Here is a 20,803-nt window from a genome sequence, read left to right on the forward strand (position 1 = left end):
GCAGTGTAAAGCAACTATACGCCAATAAATGAATGAATGGATGAATGAATTTTTAGAAAAGGAACACACTGGGCACCCTAGAACTTGTAGAAATGAGGAGTCCACACCCAGGGTGCAGCACAGCGCTAGGGCTGCCCTCATGTTGGTTCACTGCCAACGGACTGCCTGGACCAGGCCTCTTCTACCCCAGAGATCTCAACGCAGAGGCGGGGAGGCAGCCAGTTGCGGTCTCGCCAGAGCTCTGCTCTTGCTCACGCAGCCATGCCAAGGCTGAGATCACCGGGGAACAAGGGACCCACAGTCCACCTCAGGACAACAGACACAGCTGCCGTCACTTACTTCGTGAACATCCTGCTGCAGTTTCCTGTTCACGTCCTCGGACTTGAGGAGGTCCTTCCTGGCCGTGTCCAGGTCCTCCTTCAGCTCTGTCACATGGGCAAAGAGGGCTGCCAGGCGCTCCTCCATCTGGCTCTGCTCCTGCTTGTCTATGACTTCCTGGAGGTTGATCACCTTAGCCAGGTCCTCCTCGTGGCTTAGAGGGTCTCTAAGGGGGAAAGGAAGCCTTAGACAGCCTTGTTTTGAGAGGGAGGGACCACAGCACTTCCGGGCAATCGGTGAGGTCAAAACTGCCTTCTGCGCTCTGGGAGCTCACAAGACCCTCACAGCCACTCAGACCTACATGGTATGTTGGTGAGAGGTCCCGACAGCCCCACACAGACTGGATGGTAAGACAAGAACCAGACAGAGGGTGAGACCAAGGACTTGCCTTTCCATTGGCGCTTGGCATGTTTTCTTGCTCATGATTTACATCTAGCACCCTGTGCGTTAGTAGCTTTTCCTGGTTATTCTCCTCTTTAAGAATCATCTGCTAAAACCAAAAAGTTGAATTAGAGTAAAGAAATAAGTAAAGACAGCAAAACACCTGGAAATATTCAAGTCTAAACTGAAAATGCAACATATAAAGAAAATACATGGTGATGCTATCCATCCCGAATACCACCAGGTGATTAGAGTCAGAATTTGTCTTCTGCTGGACAAAGGGGGTACTTAAGAGATCCTGCAGCTCTGAGCCACAAGTCTAGTTTACTAGTCATTAAAATAACCCAGGTGGGCAGGTTCTCAATCAGAACGATAAATAACATCTGATGTCCACCACTACAGCTTTCATTCTTTTTTAAAATCAAAGGATTCAAATGACAAACCCTTCACGGAAATTACACAATGACTGATCAAACTTACCTCTTTATGTGTGGCACCTAATTCTTCTTCTAACAAACTACACCTTTCGAGTGCTACTTGTAATCACGCTCTCAACTCAAATAAAAGGGGCCAAGTCACTTTGTGTTGATGTGTGTATATACGTTAGTACACTTCTTAGTGTATACTCACCCTAATACATAGATACTGTCACAGAATACCTTTAATGTCTCTCATTGATCTTAACGTCAAGAGAATCTGCTTGTTAACAGCTTTAAATTCTAAATTTGAGAGAACAAAATGTTATCCTAAATTAATTCTATTACCCAGTTTTTAACTGCAAGTTGATATACAGAATATAATAAATCTTGAGACATTCATGCCAACGAATACTTTTTAACTGGAGGTTTCCCAGGTGGCTCAGTGGTAAAGAATCCGCTTGCCAATACAAGAGGGCAGGTTCGATCTCTGGGTCGGGAAGATTGCCTGGAGTGGAAGATGGACACCCACTCCAGTATTCACGCCTGGGAAGCCCCATGAAGAGAGGAGCGTGGTGGGCTACAGTCCACAGCGTCACAAAGATTTGGACATGACTGAGCATGTACACAGGCAATGCTTTTTAACTATATAAAACTCTGACTTCTTACAGAAAAAAATATATATACAAGAATTCAAGAAGCTCAAAAGTCAAGTAGTTACATAAATACATGCATCATCCACCTAACAAGACAGCAAGTGTACAAATCCAGGATGGTTGGGTGGCTGGTACCTTCTCGTCCAGGGTCTTGTGGTGCTCAAACAGCAATTTTGGTGCCCTGAGCACCTCCACGTCGCTGGTAATGCTGGCTAGCTTGCTGCTATTTGCGCCTGCTGCATGCCCACCGTCATCTGGAGGGACGGCACATACCAGGAAACCAGGCACTCCAGGAGCTCCAGCAGCAGCTGCACCTGCTGCTTGCCCACCGTCATCTGGAGGGACGGCACATACCAGGAAACCAGGCACTCCAGGTGCTCCAGCAGCAGCTGCAGGGCAGGGCCAAAGGAGCACCATCAACCTCATGCTTGATTCAGGGCCAATAACTCCTCTCAGACTCACCCTATAGCGGAAAGCATGCTAAGGCACATCGGAATCCCGCCAGTTCAAGCTAAAGTTAGAGTGGACTTTCCCAGGGGCCCAGTAGTTAAGACTCCACACTTCTGCAGGGGTCATTGGTTTTAATCCCTGATCAGGGAACTAAGATCCCACACAAAGTGTAGCATGGACAAAAATGTAAGTTAAGAGAACTCCCCCCTCAAATGTTCTAAAATTACATTAGCTCTCATCATAAATTTGAAGCAAGGTATGAGAATCCCGAACTGATCCACCCTGGTCTGCTCAGTGGGAAGGTGTGAAAAATGACTTGAAAATCAGACAGAGTTTAAAGACACCAAAACGGAGGCCAGTGGTGACCCCCCGTGGGGCAAATGTCAACACTTGAGAATCCCCTTACTGACCCTGGTATTGCTTCTTTCCACTCTAAGCTCAGTGATTTCTTCTTAATCTTTCAAGAAGCTGCTCCCTGCATATTTTTAGTTCTTCAGTAGCAGTTGGAAACTCCTAGAAAACAGTTAAATGAGAAACTAAATGCAAACATAAATTAAAAATGAGAGCGAGACTGTGAAGACTGACCCTGTCAAGTCTCTCCAGGCTCCACACAAAGGATCTCCTTGCCCCTCCACAGAAGAGGCGGTCCACTGACCCCACGACCACACAGACCACCACAACTCAGACCAGCCTTCGGCCTCCACCTCGACCTGGCAGGCACGTGGCAAGGGAGCACCTGGAATCCAAGCCTGCCTTCTCAAGACCCAGGGAGGTCTGAGAAGCTTTCCAAAACATAAATCTAACAACAAAGTGGATAAAGAGATTCTTAAATGACACACAGACCAATGACCTAGAGCCACTGGGGAGAGTGAAGAATAAAGGGAAGGTCTACAGGGCCACCAAGCTTTGGAGTGTTCCTCTGGGAGAAAGGCGGATGGCACCTCAGGGCCATCTGTTAGCCTGACTCCACTGAAGCCACCCAGTCATTCAATCAAGTGGTTAAAATGTTAAATTTATGTTATATGTATTTTACCACAATTTGCGTGCACATGGGGCCCTCCACATGGTGAACTTTCTCAAACTGAACCACATGGAATCTTTCGTTCTATTTTTCTTTGCAGAAATAAAAAAATCCTGGGCTACGTATCCCCTACTACATACTGAGTGTCCAGCACCCAGAACAGTGCCCAGCACTTGTAAGAGGCATGTAGTAGACATGTGTAGCTATGAGGGTGTATGTCATACATGTAAGCAGTAGGTACCCATCATTAAAATACTGGACACACTGGTCTGTGCTTTGTAAGATGGGAGACATTAACAGGCTTAGCCTTTCTGCTTCAAGGACTGACTCTCGAGCTCGATCCTCATGCCCAGAGACTCCTCCAGCCAGTGTATCCTTTCTTTGGAAGAAGGGAGACGTTAAGGGGCTTAGCCTTTCTGCTTCAAGGACTGACTTTATAGCTTAGTCCACGTGCCCCAGTGACTCCTCCAGCCAGTGTTTCCCTTCTTGTGGGGCCCCCTGCCCATCCTCCACGTGGCACCTGCACAACCTCTTACAAGGTAATCCTGCTGGGGTCGATCCTGCCCACTAAGGCCAAAGCGCCCTGGCCGGCAGGGCCCACAACCATGCTAACAAAATGAAACACAACCCCAACGCTTCGCTGGGTGAGGCCCAATCTGACGGGCCCAGCCCCCGGCTGCTCTCACCTCAGGCCACTCTGCTTCCAGGACTTGGGCCGAGGCCAAGTTCTTCCTGGTCTTGGTCTTTGCCTTGGGGTTGCAACACTGAAAAAGTGCCCACAGGCGGGCCCTTCTGTTACACAGCCTCGCGGATGGGGTCAGCCCCCCACTTCAGGACCTGCCGAGAAGGAGGGCGCCCTATGGGGCAGCCCAGGCTTCCAGACCGAGACGCTGGAAAGCTCCTCCCTGGGGTGGTGGTGGAAGGTGGGTGAAGGCTGCTGAGACTGAGCTTACAAGGACACCGCCCCCTCCCCAGCCTCAAGTCCCTCAGGCCCTAAGTGAACAGACAGCTCTGTTCCCACTGGACGTGTGTGTCAGAGGAAACTCTGGAGAAGGCAGCATCACTCAGAACCTCTAGGGTTTTCCAAACATAATGTCCAACATGCAACCAAAGAAGCAAAAAAGGGTGTAACAACAAACAGGACCAAGAGAAAAAGAGCTGAACCAGATCCAGAGGTATCAGATGTATATCAGCATATCAGAAGTGTGCTAGAGGTATCAGATGCAAATGTCACCTGTTCAAAAATATACTTGACAAAAGGAAAAATTTCTGAGAATCAAAACCAACTCTAGAACTTTACAATAACAGTGACTGAATTTAAGAACTCAGTCTCTGGGCTTAACATCAAATTGGACGTAGCTGAAGAGAGGATCAGTGAACTGAAGGATTGGTCAGGTAAAAATATATATAAGAGAGAGAGAAAAAAAGGATAGAATATATTGAAGGAGCCCCTTGTTAAACTACGTTGTTAAAAAGTATAAATGGGGACTCTCATGGTGGAGAAAAGACAGAAAGGGGAATAAGAAATGCCTCCAGGGGTTGAAACTAAAGAGCCTCTTAATGAAAGTGAAAGAGGAGAGTGAAAAAGCTGGCATAAAACTCAACATTCAAAAAATGAAAATCATGGCATTCGGCCCCATCACTTCATGGCAAATAAATGGAGAAACAATGGAAACAGTGACAGACTTTATTTTCTTGGGCTCCAAAATTACTGCAGATGGTGAAATTAAGAGATGCTTGCTTCTTGGAAGGAAACCTATGACAAACCTAGACAGCATATTAAAAAGCAGAGACATTACTTTGCCGACAAAGGTTCACTGAGTCAAAGCTATGGTTTTTCCAGTAGTCAGGTATGGACGTAAGAGTTGCCCCATGAAGAAGGCTGAATGCCGAAGAATCAATGCTTCTGAACTGGGGAGTTGGAGAAGACTCTTGAGAGCTCCTTGGACTGCCAGGAGAGCCAACAAGTCACTCCTAAAGCAAATCAGACCTGAATATTCACTGCAAAGACTGATGCCGAAGCTCCAATACTTTGGCCACCTGATGCGAAGAACTGACTCATTGGAAAAGAACCTGATGCTGGGGAAGGCTGAGGGCAGGAGGAGAAGGGGACAACAGAGGATGAGATGGTTGGATGGCATCACCGACTTGATGGTCATGAGCCTGAGCAAACTCCGGAGTTGGTGATGGACAGAGAAGCCTGGTGTGCTGCAGTCCATGGGGTCGCAACGGGGCAGATACTGAGCGACTGAACTGGCTGACAGGGACAGTGGCAAGATTTGGTTCAAGACTCAGACCACTGACTCAAAAATGAAAATCACCCATTGGTTTCAGCAGCTCTGTGGGTGCCTAAGGCTAGAAGAACATGTTCAAGTGCTCAGAGGAAAAATGGTGTGGCTTTTAATGGCACAGCAACACTGAGAGCTGACTTTCCAAGAGCAAGGAAGTCAGAAAATAATGGACTGGCATCTGTAAAATGCTGAAAAACAAATAACCACCAACCTGGAATTCTATACCCAAGAAAAACACTCTTTGAAAATGAAAGCAAAATAAAGACTTTTAGGGCAAATGGAAATGAGACAACTCATCACCCACACACATGCACTAAAAAAATATTAAGGCAGTGCTTTGGGAAAAAAAAAAAGTAGTCTCTGATGGAAATATAAAAAACAAGTAGAGACCAACAATGAGGTAACTGTGAGGGTAAATACTAACTTTACAAAACAATGATGTTAACGCCAAATATATATCTAACAGTTCAAAGTGTAACAGTGACAAGGAGGAAACAGTCGTGTCAGGGAGGCAGTAAAAGTACTAAGTTAGACTTCAATGTAAAACACACGCTGTGTCTCTGAATGTGCACCCAACAATCTGACAGAGGAGCACAGAACTAGAGAAACATTTCAAACTTCTAAAAGAAGGCAAGAGCAAAGAACACAGACTAGGTGGGACAAACAGAAAACACACAGCAACATGGTGTCTACACACTGAATATCAACATTATAAACAGAGCAAATACTCTCATTAAAAGATAAAGTGTCAAACTGATTCCAATGAAAACTACACACTATTCACAGAGCTACATGTTAAGATGGAATATCTTTTAGACAGGTGAACCTAAAAGATACCCAGGCCAACAAGGACAGAAAACCGATGTGGCAATATCACTGTCAAATAGTCTCTAAAAAAGAAGCATTTCTAGCGATAAAAAGAAGCATCTCATACTGATACAAGTTCAGTCTAGCAAGAAGATGAGGATTCTAAATTTGAATGTACCTAATAACATAACTTCAAAATATCAATACATAAAAACCAACAGAAATAGAAAAGGAGTAACAGCCGAGTTCATAATCCCAGTGGGAGACGTTAAAGACACATCTCTCGTGGAACTGGGCCCCCTGGTATGTAGTCACCTGCAGCCATGAAGTACCTGAAATGTGGCTGCTCTACAATCAGATACGCTGCAGGCATGAAACACACACTGGATTTTAAAGACTTAGTGTGAAAAAAAGAACGTGAACTGCCGGGAGCCGGCGAGAGACATTCCACTCGTGACAAAGGTCATGAGGAAGGGGGCTCGGCATACGCAAAGGCGGGATCGAGCCTCGGGAGTGCCCCCGGATATTCTCGAGCATCTACCCCCCAAAAAACCAGAGTCTGCCTACTTTATTGCTTTGTGCTCTCACCTCTGACTTTACTGGGGGCTGTCCCCCACCACCATCTCACTCTCTCTGTCAAAGAGTTAACTTACAGCTCCAATTAATAAAGTTCCTGGGCAATTAGGAGTGTTTAAATCCAAACCCCTCAGATGGCTCTCTAACTCGCCTGACAAGTTTACCCGGACACCTACAGCTATGCATACGATTGTTTACAGTCTCCCAGCCTCCAGAGGCACGGGAAGCTTAAGATATTCAAATAGCTTAGAGCCTCTCAGAGAATTAGAAACTGTCAGAATAAAACTAGTAAAAGATTTCATTGATGAGCCAATGTTTGTTGCCAAGTTTTCACATCCCCTGAATTGTATCCTTGAATGTGCATTAATTAATATAGTTGGTATCTAGAAAAAATAAGTAGTGGCCTGGTGTTAGTAACTTTAGACCCTTAAGGTACTAAATTCTTTCCTTTGTAAACCCATTACACATCCACCCTATAGGAACGTAATCTTATCTTCGGAAGATGGCGCCAAACCTTAAAATAATTACTCTTAGAGAAAATAAGTCTTTGTTGATAAGTGCTTGTCAAGAGTCATGAAATGTTAATAGGCCTCTGGCCAGAAGATGATGTAAATCACCTAAACCATTTGTATACGATAAATCTGCAGGAAAGAAACCCTGGTTTTTGATAAGCATCAAAGACTGCTGATTTTGCATCCCCTATTGTCCTCTATGTGTAACTTAGGGTATAAAAGCCCCTGTTGAAAATAAAGCTATGGGCCTTGCTCACCAACGCTTGGTCTCCCCATGTCATTCTTCCCTTTAACTTCCAGCTGAGTGTCCATCTGGAGCGTGGATGTCCTCTGCGACCATTTATTTGCCTGGGCTTCTAAGACCCACTCGAGAAGGTGTCTAAGGTGGGGCACCTTCCGCTATTCGAGAGGGCGCCTGCGGCCTCCGTGGTCAGAGCTAACCTGGTGTCACGGGTTATATTGATTTTCCGCATAAACCAAGCCACTCAGCTTCTTTTCTCCACTGAATTTTCCTACTGAGCTATCCTCATTCTATTCCTCTTTATTATCTCTAATTAACATTTGAATAGGTCGCCTAGCCGTCTCTCCTTCGAATACCCTGGATCAGCCGGGGCTGGACCCCGGCAGTGAACTATTTCATTAGGTTTTATCATGTTGATGACACACGGAAATGATAATATTTGGGGTGTGTTAAAATAAAATATATTACAGGTAATTTCACCTACTTCTGCTTTTATTCAATGTGGCTACCGGAATCTGAATTACATGAGTGACAAGCCTGATCTGACTGATACACATGGAACATTGCATTCCCACTGATACATATTCAAGAGCCCAAGGAACATATAACAGAAAGAATATGTATTGAGCCATTAGGAAAGCTTGAATTATTTCAAAGGACTGAAATAATGCAGAGTATATTTAGGGATTGCAATGGGCTGACGGTTTATGGGCCCTCAAACTTCACCCAGCACGTGGTGATGATCTGAGGAGGCAGGCACTCTGGGAAGGGTCAGGCCAGGAGGGAATGGGCTCCTGTGCTGCGAGGACAGGGAGAAGCAGGAGGCAGTCTAGGAACCAGGAAACAGGCCTCACCAGATGTGGCACCTGCTGGTGATCTTGGGACTCCCCAGCCTCAGGACTACAAGAAACAACTTTCTGTTGTTTATCAGCTAGTCTATGGGATTTATAACAGTAACCCCAAAAGCCTATGACGGGGCTCTTCATGGAATTAAGCTAGAAATCAAAAAAGGATCACTGGAAAAAGCTCCCCAAACATTGCGAAGTTAAATGACATACTGCTTGAAGAATTTCATGGATAATGATTTTGAAAAACACAATGAAAATTAGAAAATACTTTTCCATAAAAGATAATGAAAATCTGGCTTATTCAAACCTGTGGGACACAGCGACTGTGTCTAGAGGGTAACTTAAAGCCTTAAACACATACACTGGAAAAGAAGGAAGGCTAAAAATCAATTAAGCCTCTCTCCCAAGAAACCAGGGAAAAAACATAGCAAATGAAACACAACATAGATGGGGAAAAAAGGGAGCAGAAAACAAGGAAACAGAAAGCAAATATGAAGTTTTTTAAAAACAAAGCCAAAAGTTTGCTCTTTGAAAGAACTGATAAACCCCTAGAGAGACTTATTAAGAGAAAGAGACAAAGCTCAAATCACCAGCATCAGGGGTTTTTAAAAGGGGAGACAACACATCTTGCAGATAAGAAAAATATTATGAACCACAGTTCACTTACTAACTGGAGAGTCTGCTCGCCTCAATAACTTCCTAGCAGGAGGGAAATGCTTTACTGAAATAGACCCAAGAAGACATACAAAATCAGAAAATTTTATTTGCATGAAAAAAATTACATCTGAAATTAAAAGCCTCCCCACAATAAAACCAACTGGTTTTGCCAATCAATTCTTCCAAAATTCTAGGGAAGAAAACAGTCATCTCACAGGAATTCTTGCAGTAAACAAGGAACACTCTCCAACCTTGTTTTATAAGACTAGCATAACCTTGATGCTAAATCCAACCAGGAAGAAGTACAAGAAAGTAAAATTACAGACTCTGAGTATAGATGAAATAATCCTAAATAAAACACTAAGAAATAAAGTCCAACTGAAGGAGAATACATTGAGATCAGGTTGAGGTCGTTTTAGAATCACAAAATTTTTTAAAAGTTAAATCACATAAAAGAAAAATAATCACATACAAGAAAAATTACCTGTTTCAAAATCTGCAGAAAATAAACAAGAAAATTTAATGTAATAATTTTAGTGCACGACTAAGAAAAAACTCTTAGTAAACTAACAGAGAAGAATTTACATATTTTGATTAAACTGTCTACAGAAAAGCTAATATCATGTGTGATGGTGAAATACTGAAAGCTTTTCCTCTGATAATGTGAAAGAGACAAGGATACTTATTCTCACTACTTCTGTTCACCAATGTACTGGAGATCCTAGTCCATACAATAAGGCAAGAAAAAGTAAAGGGTTATCACAGTTGCAAAGGGGAAAAAAGAACTTATTTGCAGACATAATTGTGTATACATAAATAAATACAATTAGAATGATTTGAAATATATGGATTTACCAAGTGAATATAGAAAAGTAAATTCTGTATCTATTAGGAATTTATAATGGCACTGAAAATATCAAGATATCTAATTAAACATTTGTAAGACATACAGCAAACTATAAACTTCTAAGATAAATTAAAGAAGATCTTAAAAAATGGAGAGCTATCTATATTGTGTTCACGGATTATAAGAACAACATAAAGACACACACACACAGAGTTAACCGTGTGAGGTGATGCGTATGTAAGGCAATCATTCCATGACATCTGTGGGCATCAAGTCATCACAATGTAGACTTTAAATACACATAAACTGTATCTGTCAATGACTCCTTAGTGAAGCTGGGGGTCTAAAATCAGGGCCTGGCACCTGGTAGTTGGCAGGTGTGGGAACCCAAGTTCACGTGCAGGCTGTACACACTCTTAATCACAGGTGAGACCTGAAGCAACCCAGCAACTCTCTATTTTTCTTTCTCTGTTTTGCTCTGTTCCCCTTGCCATTTGTGTTTAACCGATTCCCTGTATCGAGTGAGCAGTGTCAATGCAGCAATAACGTTTCCCCATCTAAGGCGGGAGCATGTAACACCACCAGACTTCCCATCGCCCCGAGATAACTGGGGTGCCCCATCACAACAGAAAGCAAAGAAACACAACAGTCCCCGCGAGAGAGCTGCCCCACGGCAGGGGGAACTAGGTCCACCAGACGTCCCAAGGGGACCCCCAGGGGCTTGGAGCCCAGGCTGGGCCCCTCAGCTTGAGGCCACACTTGCCTTTCCACCATTCTGGGGGTCCTGGCAGAAGAAAGCCAGGCCAAGGAAGGGGGAGGGTGTGGCCGGCCCGTGGGACTCAGGGCAGGACTGACTTGGGTCTGTGCTGGGCTCCACGTCCAGTCACCACCCTTGGAGTGTACAAAGCTCTTGGGATCATTGCAGGTTTTTGGCAAAAAGCAATGGAGCTGAAGTCACTTAGGATGGTTTTTTTTAAAAAAAATCCTCACTGAGGATTCCCTCAGTGCCAGCCTCGGCTCCTAGTGAGATGCAGACTCCTGGTCATCCATGGCTCTGCCCGCAGCCTGCCATGGCAAGGGGAGGCTACCGGACACTGGGTGCCAAATGGGGTTCTTCCCTCACTTTGAGTGAAGGGCTGCACCCCCCCAGGATGAACCCAGCTCAACCCTCCACCTCTGATGCTGAGGCGCCCATGCCTCCCACGACCGGAGGATCCAGCCTCTCCCGGGGCCTCCGTGTCACCGCACAAGCCTCGTCCATGCGGCCCCAGCAGACAGGGTGAGTCCTGTGCGGAGCCTCCCAGCTCGCTGGCCTCGCTGCCCACATCAGGCCCTTGTATGTCCACTGAATGAGTGGATGAGGGCCCCTCACAATGACGGTGATGGTGACGAGGAGGAGGAAGTGAAGCGGGCTGAGATCCAAGTGTCAGTCCCTGATTCAGCCATCTGTGTGTATGAACTCATTTAACCTCATGACAAGATTGTGTGTTGGGGTTGGGGGGTAGGGGGTGGGTCCTGCCACTGTTCTCACCTTGGAGCCAGCAAGTTCACTCTCGGTGTCCAGGGGTGGCTGCAGCCACTGGCCACAGACTGGACAGCTTTAACACAAATTCATTTCCCCCCCCTCCAGTTCTGGAGTCAGAAACCTGTGATCAAGGTGTGGGCAGGGCTGAGCTCCCTCCAGAGGCTCCAGAGGAGGGTCCCTCTGGCCTGGTCCAGTCCTTGGGGGACGCCAGGCCTCCCTGGGCTTCTGGCCACATCACCCCGACCTCTGCGTCCATCTGCACAAACCTTCTCCCCTGGGTGGCTCTGTGCCTCAGATCACCCCCTCTTTTCTTCCAAGGACACCTGTCGTTGGATTTAGGGTCCACATGCATCCCGGGTGATCTGGTGCAGGGGTCAGGAACTTACTTCCATCTGCTGAGACCTTTCATCGGAATAAGGCCACCTCTGGAGGCTGCAGAAGGATGGATGGCTTTCGGAGCCACCACTCAGCCCAACATACTTGTCATGAAGCCACAGGGCAGAGCCTCACTGGGCTTGGTGAAGGGAGCTTCGAGGAAGCAGGGCCCAGTCCTGGGGCTGCCTCAAGAAAACAGTTAGGATCAGGACACTCGGGCACAGAGACCAGATGGGCAGGGCTCGGAGGTGTGCTGGTGGGCATGGGGCTCACCTGCAGGGAGCCTGGAGCCTGACATGACGGCCCAGGGCTGGGGGACACAGTGCATGATTCGGGAATGGACACATCCCAGCACGGACGAGGGGAGGCAGGCCCAGGGGCTCAGGCCAGGGGAGCCCAGATCTTCCTGCTGCCCTCAAGGGGCAGGTCAGATGGGCACAGGAGGGAGCCGTGGTTTCAGCAACCTGGGTCGGAGTCCTGGTCTGCTGCTGTGTGGTCTCTGGTGAGTGACTCAGCCTCTCTGAGCCCACCGGAGAAGTGCTCGGTGGTGCCCGGGAAACAACGCATGCATTTTGGAACTGGGAGAAGAATCCTCGTCACTTATTGGTACAGCTCAATCTTTTCTGGAGGCCATAACCAATGTCTTTATGTTTGATGTTCATTTCAAAGTCAAGAAGTTTTTAAAAACATATGTGTGGCAAAGGATTTAATTGGACTTGGAAAGGCTCTTCTTTCTCCTTTATGAGCATGGCCATTTCATTATCATATGAGCAATAATGATATATGACTGAATATTCACATCACCAGTGAGAACTTCCCCAGTGCCAGACTCCAAGTTAAGTACTTTAGGATAACCCAGTGATGTAATGACTTGTTTCCCAGGTGGTTCAGCAGAAAAGAACCCGACAGCGAATGTAGGAGATGCAGGAGACCTGGGTTCAATTCCTGGGTTGGGAAGATCCCCTGGAGGAGGAAATGGCAACCCATTTCAGTATTCTTGCCTGAAAAATTCCACAGAGAGAGGATCTTAGGGGCTACAGGGCTGCAAAGAGTTTGACACGTATGAGCCACTGAACATGCACATGGTCGTGTAAATACTGTTGTTATCTCTGACATATGGTGAAGCTTCGGTGTTGTTGATTAGTCATCAGATTTTGTCTGATTCTTTGTGACCCCACGGAGTAGACACTCCATGGAATTCTCTAGGCCAGAATACTGGAGTGGATGGTGTTTCCCTTCTCCAGGGGATTTTTCTGACTCCCCACATATTGTAAGACTAAACTTGAGAATTCTTGTTTTTCTTTCATTTCAAATAGCCTTTGGGAATCTGAAAGGACAGTGTAGGTACTTTCAAGATGTCTTCTGCAAAACAAAGCCCTTTCGGCAAATGTGGTCATAATACCCAGGTGGGTGTCGCTGTTGTAAGTGTCACATATCAGCCAGAGGCAAATTCTGAGCTCTTCCTCTGGCAGAAACAAATTGACAAAATAAAGCAAGAAAGAGAGCTGGGAAAACAAACCACATCAACAAGTGGAAAAGCGTTCCTCATGAGACAAAGCTAGAGAAAAACCCAACATCCTTGTGGCCCAAAAACCCTCTTAGAAATGAATGTTCCATAAGGAAGAGACGAATCATGTCAAGTTCCAAGGAGAGGCAATGCCCATGGCCAGTGTAGCTTAGAGAAGGCCTGACCACTCGATGAAGACACACACCAATGTAAACCCTTTGCAGACAGCAGTGACGGTCATCACCATAGTAAGTGTTTAGTCTGGGGACAACCTGCCCTGGGCGCCAATAAGCGAGCAGACCTGGTTCTCTTCCTCTGCCCCCACACCATTCACTCATAATGGCAGCTCAGGTGCTTTCGTGCCCTGCCTGCCTGTCTGGCTCATCCATGAGTTTTGACCACCTCCAGGGAAGGACTCCGCCTTCTCTTCTCTATGTGCCATGAATCTGCACACAGTGGGCCTTCAGAACCTCAGGAGACTCACCCCACCCCCACTACAGCCAGACCCTCCCCAGGCATTAAAACAGCTGTGGAATCACTTTGGCCCAAGTGCTACTTACGGATCCTTGGAGCCCACTACAGCCTCTACGGCATGATTAATCAGGCCCTTTATACACAGATTCCTGCCTGTCAGATCTGAGCTTTGGATTCATGGTCAGCTCTGTCCCTCCTGTGGCAGCCAGGTGGGTCGCAATGCAGACAAAGGAGCTCAGGAGCTGAGTGTCAAGGGAAGCATTGAAAGGACAGTGATGGATGCAGTCTGTTGCAAACTGAAGGAGGGTCCCTGCATGCCTCAGAAACGGCCTCTGGTGTGCAGGTGTCGAGAAGGGCCCCCACGGTGCAAAGGAAAGAGGGGTACTCGGGGGCAAAGGCTCTTGGCCTCTCCGGTAGCAGCTCCAGGTGGTAGCTCGTGAACAGTGAACAGCCAATGTGGTCACATGAGCGTGACGCTTATTCCCTCACAAAGAAAGAGAAAGGGGGCAGGGTGTGGGAGTACCTGGAGGATGTGGTGGGTTGGATGGAGGGACGTATCCTTCCTCTCTCCAGTGAAAATCGCTTTTTTGAGTCTCAGAGCTGCGAGAAGGCAGTTACCAAGTCAGGTCCCCACAGTATCCGGTGTGGGCTGGGTGTCTTAGCCCCCGTCACATGGACAAGCCACCGTATGGCTTCCCTGAGTTCTAACAGCAGGATCGGGGGGTTTTGTCTAGGTACACACTTCCTTGCTCTAGCTGTGTTACCCCCTTCTCTGAGCCCCAGTTTTGTCCTCTAGAAAAAGGACATCGATTGCTACCTTAGCAGGTTGCTACCTAAATCCCATGAAGACTAATATGGTTGATACTACAATGAATAGCTGGCCTTAAGAGATACTGGGCTTCCCTGATAGCTCAGCTGGTAAAGGATTCTCCTGCCATGCATGAGACCCCGGTTTGATTCCTGGGTCGGGAATGCTGATCCGCTACACAAGGGACAGACTACCCACTGCAGTATTCTTGGGCTTCTCTTGTGACTCAGCTGGTAAAGAATCTGCCTGCAATGCGGGAAACCTGGGTTCAATCCCTGGACTGGGAAGATCCCCTGGAGAAGGGAAAGGCTACCCACTCCAGTATTCTGGCCTGCAGAATTCCATGGACTGTATAGCCCACAGGGTCGCCAAGAGGTGGACACGACTGAGGGACTTTCTCTTCACTTTCAAGAGATATGACCTGAATCCGGATTAAACTGGAGTCTCCCAGTGTCATCTGGCATTTCTTCCCTGAAGCCAGCCAAAACCCACACAGGTGCATTTCCAGGGTCTTCACGTAGCCAGCTGGACAGAAAACCCAGCGTAGTCCAAACAAGCTGACAGTCAAGCAGGAGAGGACTCACGGGCAGGCGGCTTCCCTCCGGTCTCAGGTGGAGCCCAGGGACCACAGCAGGAACCGGCGCTCTCAACCCCTGGGCTCAGCAGCGCCCTCCTTCTCAGGCCAGCGGCTCTGCCCTAACGGGCGCAAGAAGGTCACCAACTGCCCCAGGTGAACTCACACCCCCTCCCACTGCTGCAGCCTGACCTCACAGGCCCCCACCCCTTCCGGCAGAGCCAGCCCTCCTCTTCCTTTGAATCCAGCTTGAGGCCTGGTCCTGGGTCCCGATTGGTCAGTGCCAATCATGGTGCCCAGGGATGGAGCACACTGATTGGCCAGGTCCAGGTCATGTGACCATACTCGCCAAGACACGTGTGAGCTGCTCACGCTCTGTCAGGGATGGAGAGAGTGCAATGCCCCCAGAGCAGGGCTGAGAGTCCGGTCACTCTGTCCGTGTGTTCAGTGTCCTGGGACATGCCTGCACATCATCTCTACACACCACTTTGTCTCCTCTGCAGACCAAATATTCATGACACACCTTTTCCCTTCCCAAGCGCTGTTTCACGCACTGACATTCAAGGGAGCAAGACCTCCTTTTGGAAGGTAGGTTTGGAGATCCTCTCTTAAACTCTGGGCTTGTTCCTTGTATCGTGTTAGAATAGTTTATTCAGTCTAAAAACCCTCACTGAGCACCACGACATGCTGCTTTGCCTATTCAGGATTCTTAGCTGTTCTGAGTAGAGGGCGTGGCCTAGGGGCCTCCCAAAGGGAATGAATTTTGTCCAAGGAAGTACCTGAGAGGCTGAATCACTGAATCACTTTGCTGTAAACCTTAAACAAATTGTAAATCAACAATACCTCAATTTAAAGAAAAGATATTCCCTCATCAAAAATGGTTCGAAATTTTGTCAAGTTTTTCCTTCAATTGTTGGTTTTTACTATGTGTCTAATTGATTTGGTGCTGTCTTTTGAGGTAGGGATCCAACTTACTTTCCCACATGGACACCAAATTGTCCCAATGGGACGATTCCTTTGTCCTTTCTCCTGGAAATATCCTTTCTGCGTTTACACATTAAGAAGCTTCTTTTAAAAATGCCAAGTATCAAGAACTTCAGATCTTTGGAAATTTGTACAGCACCCCAGAAGCATGTTTCCGTTTCTGTGTCTTCTCTTCACACTTCACCATTGCCTGTTTCTAGTATACACAAGTACCCTCAGAGGGTTCTCTGTAGTGAACCATGTATGTTTCTGTGAGGACAGAGGATGTGAGCAGAGAGGAGGGACTGGGTGACCCTAGTGACCATGTAACCATGCTCAGCAACCCCAATATTAAGTCTGGCTGAGACTTCCTAAGGCAAGGTCTGTGTTTCTCCCTCTTGCTGTCTGGATATGCAAAATGATGTTGGTGGATTGGGACTTGGGTCCCTGGGTCCAGCAGTGTAGAGATATACCCATAGCCTGCTTTTCCATTATATTTTCCTCCTGTGGGCTCTGCTGAGCTGGTGTGGAGATATTTCTGCTAAAGGCTTGCGAGGTAGTCAATCCTTCTGCTTCTCATACCCTGCCCTGTCTGTACTTCTGTCATTTTTTTAAATATAGCTAATTTTCAATGTTGTTAGCCCTTGTGTCATTCTGACTCTCAGGCACCTGTGGTTTAATAGACCTCCAAGTCCCAAGAGCTCTTTGCCTGGTGGAGACCTGGAGAACTCAGGGAGCAGCACCACATCACACTGAAGCCCGGACCAGAGAGAAGCTTCTTGCCAGGAAGGCTCCATCCCTGCTGGGGGTGGGGGGGCGGTTCGGGGTTCACATCTGATTGTACATCCCCCGGGCCTTCGGTGCAGGCCCCACTCTGAGATCTGGAAAGGAGGTGGCTTCCCTCCCTGACACAGAACTAGTATATTTTTTTGTCCTTGTCATTGTCCAGTCCCATTTGGCTCCCAGGCTCTACACTTGACCCTCACCCACAGGATCAGAAGAGCCCAGTTCTAGAGGAGTTTCATACAAGGAGAGGCTCCCGGAGACACTCCAATGCCCGGGCCTAAATAAGCATTTCCTTGGAGTTTCACAGCCCTGGGAGGAGATACTGGGTTTGTGTCCATTTTACAGTTGAATATGTTGAGCCTCAGATCATTGTGTGATTTGCCCTGGGTCACTCTGCAGGTCAGTGTAAGGTGGGATTTGAATCCAGACTCTATGTCTTGGAGCCTGTGATTGTACAGGTGTTTCTGCTCGTCGGTAAAATTTATTTCATGTTGTTTTTTTTTTTTTGATGCATTTGTATATGGTACTGTTCTGTTCTCGCTCTGATGGCTCATATCCTGCTACATTGCTGAGTTTATTAGTTTTAATACTTGTTACTTGGTGGAGTTTTTATGGTTTCATATAAATTCTGTCATAATCGAATAGTGGCAGTGTAACTTCCTTTGTTCCAATGGGGATGCTTTTATTTCCTTTTCTTGCCTAGTTATTCTGGGTAGGACACTTCCACTACTATGTTGAACAAGATTGGTGAGAGTGGGCATCCTTGTACTATTCCTGATCTTTTAGGAAAATCTTTCACCTCTTTACCACTGACTTGGATGTTAGCTGTGGGCTTGTCTTATATACCCTTTAGGATGTTCCATGTTTAACCACTGTATTGAGAGATTGTACCAAAATTGATGTTACACTTTGTTGAAAGCTTTTTCTGCAATTATTGAGAAGATCACATGATTTCATTCTTAATTTTGCTCATATTGTGTATCACAGTGATTGATGTGCAAATACTAAATCATGCTTGCAGGCACAGAATAAATTCCATTTGATCATAGTGTATGATTCTTTTTAATGTGTCTTCAATTTGGTTTGCTAATATTCTTTTGAGGATTTTTACATCCGTGTACACCCGGGTCAGGGTTCTCTGGTGGTTCATATGGTAAAGAATCGGCCTGCAATGCGGGAGACCAGGGTTTGACCCCTGGGTCAGGAAGAGCCCCTTGAGAAAGGAATGGCTACACACTCCAATATTCTTGCCTGGAAAATTCTGTGGACAGAGGACCTGGTGGGCTACAGTCCATGGGTCACGAATAACTGGACATGACTGAGTGACTCACACTTACAAGAGTGCTTCTTGACATTCTTAATATCTAAATTTAAGATTTTATCTCAGTCAAAAATTACAGCCTCAGGCAAAAATGTCAAAAGTCCAAGAGTCCTTAGAAGTAAATGAGGATACGGCATAACAGATGAAAGCAAGAAGGACTCCACATAATGTACTTTTCATAAGAATTTTAGGCCTTCAGAGGAATTCTCACTGAACTGAATTAAAATGCAAGCTTTAGTTTAAAATGGAAACCTTTTTTGGTATTATGTTTCTATGTTGAGACTGAAATGTTGTTATTTATGTGTGAGATATTAAGCAATACTGTGTAGCTATTAAAATCATATTTTCAAAACCTTTAATGACATTTATAAGCACTTATAGTGGAAAAATAGCTAGGAATAGACGATGATCCCATATAGCTTTAGACGACAGTACAAAAGTGTTGAATGATAGTTTTCAGATTGTATTTATTAATTTTTAATTGAAGGATAACTGCTTTACATTGTTTGGTTTGTTTTCCTCATACAACAACACGAATAGGCCATAAGTATATTATCCACTCTTTGGTGAGCCTGCCTCCCACTTCCCGCCATCCCACCCTCTAGGTCGTCACAGAGGACAATGCTGGGCTCCCCATGTTATATAGCAACTTCCCACTAGCTAGCTATTTTACATATGGTAGTAGGTGATGTTTCAGTGCTACTCTCTCAATTCATCCCACCCTCTCCTTCTCCAGCTGAGTTCACAAGTCCTTCCTCTACATCTGTGTATCTATTTCTGCCCTTCAAATATTCACCAGTACCATTTTACAAGATTCCATGTGTATGCATTCGTATACTATATTTGTTTTTCTCTTTCTGACTTACTTCACTCTGTATCACAGTTTCTAGGTTCATCTACCTCAGTTAAACTGACTCGTATTGTTCCTTTTCGTGGCTGAGTAATATTCCATTGTGTATATGTTCCACGACTTCTTTATACATTGTTCTCTTGATAGATATTAGGTTGCTTCCATGCCCTGGCTATTTTAAATAGTGCTGCAGTGGACATTGGGGTGCATGTGTCTTTTTAGAGGTATGGTTTTCTCCGGCTATATGGCCAGTAGGGGATTGTTGCATCATATGGTAGCTTTATTCCTACTTTTTAAAGAAACCTACATTCCCTCTCCATAGTGGCTGTATCCATTTACATGTCTACCAACAGTGCAAGAGGGTTCCCTTTCTTCCATGTCCTGTCCAGCATTTATTATTTGTAGAATTGTTGATGATGGCCATTCTGACTGGTGTGAGGTGATACCTCATGTAGTTTTGATTAGTGTTTCATTAGTAATGAGTGATGTGGAGCATCTTCGCCTGTGTTTGGTGGCCTTCTTAATGTCGTCTTTGGATAAATTTGTTCATGTCTTCTGGTCACTTTTCAATTGGTTGCTTTTTATCTGATATTAGGCTCGATGATCTACTTGTGTACTTTGTAGATAATCCTTTGTCAATTGCTTCATTTACAATTACTTTCTCCTATTCTGAGGGTTGTCCTTTCATCTTGTTTATAGTTTTCTTTGCTGCTTATATACTTTGAAGTTTCTCTAGATGCCATTTATTTTTATTTTTATTTCAGTCATTCTCGGAGGTCTTGCTGTGATAAATGGCAAAGAGTGTTCTGCCTATGTTTTCCTCTAAGAATTTTATAGTTTCTGGCCTTACTTTTGGTCTTTAACCCATTGTGAATTATTTTTGTGTATAGTATGAAGAAGCGTTCTAATTTCATTCTTTTACATGTAGTTGTCCAGTTTCCCAGCACCACTTACTGAAGAGGCTCTCTTTTCTGTCCTTTTTCCATTGTACATTCTTGCCTCCCTTGTCAAAGAAAAGATGCCTATAGGGGTGTGGGTTTATCTCTCAGCTTTGTGTCTTGTTCCATTGCCCTCTGTTTCTGCTTTTGTGCCTGTACCATAGTGTCTTGATAGTATAGTCTGAAGTCAGAAGGTTGATTCCTCCAGTTCCACCTTTCTTTCCAAGATTGCTTTGGCCCTTCTGGGTCTTTTTTCCCCCCATGTAAATTGTAAAATTGTTCGTCCTAGTTCTTTAAAAAAAAAAAAGTCATTGGTTGTTTGATAGGGATGAATTGAATCTTCAGCTTGCTTTGGGTAGTATAGTCATTTTCACAACATTGATTTCTTTCAAGTCAAGAACAAGGCATATCTTTCTATCTGTTTGTTTCAACTTGGCTATCTTTCATCATACAGCCTGTCTTTCTGCATACATGTGTTTTGTCTGTTTAGGTAACTTTAATCCTAGCTATTGGGGAAGAAAAATGGAAACCCACTCCAGTACTCTTGCCTGGAAAATCCCATGTACAAGGAGCCTGATAGGCTACAGTCCATGAGGTCCCG

At 45.6% G+C, this 20,803-nt stretch overlaps 1 long non-coding RNA gene across 1 annotated transcript; it reads left to right on the forward strand.

Annotated features, from left to right (window-relative positions):
- Positions 1 to 15,592: 15,592 nt before the first annotated feature.
- LOC129634954 (uncharacterized) lies at positions 15,593 to 18,141 on the forward strand. Its single transcript, XR_008706026.1, has 2 exons — positions 15,593 to 15,932; positions 16,973 to 18,141. It is a non-coding gene; the product is annotated as an uncharacterized LOC129634954 (long non-coding RNA).
- The last annotated feature ends 2,662 nt before the right edge of the window (positions 18,142 to 20,803 follow it).

The sequence above is a fragment of the Bubalus kerabau genome, chromosome 20, assembly GCF_029407905.1.
Source record: "Bubalus kerabau isolate K-KA32 ecotype Philippines breed swamp buffalo chromosome 20, PCC_UOA_SB_1v2, whole genome shotgun sequence".
Taxonomy (NCBI): Eukaryota; Metazoa; Chordata; class Mammalia; order Artiodactyla; family Bovidae; genus Bubalus; species Bubalus kerabau.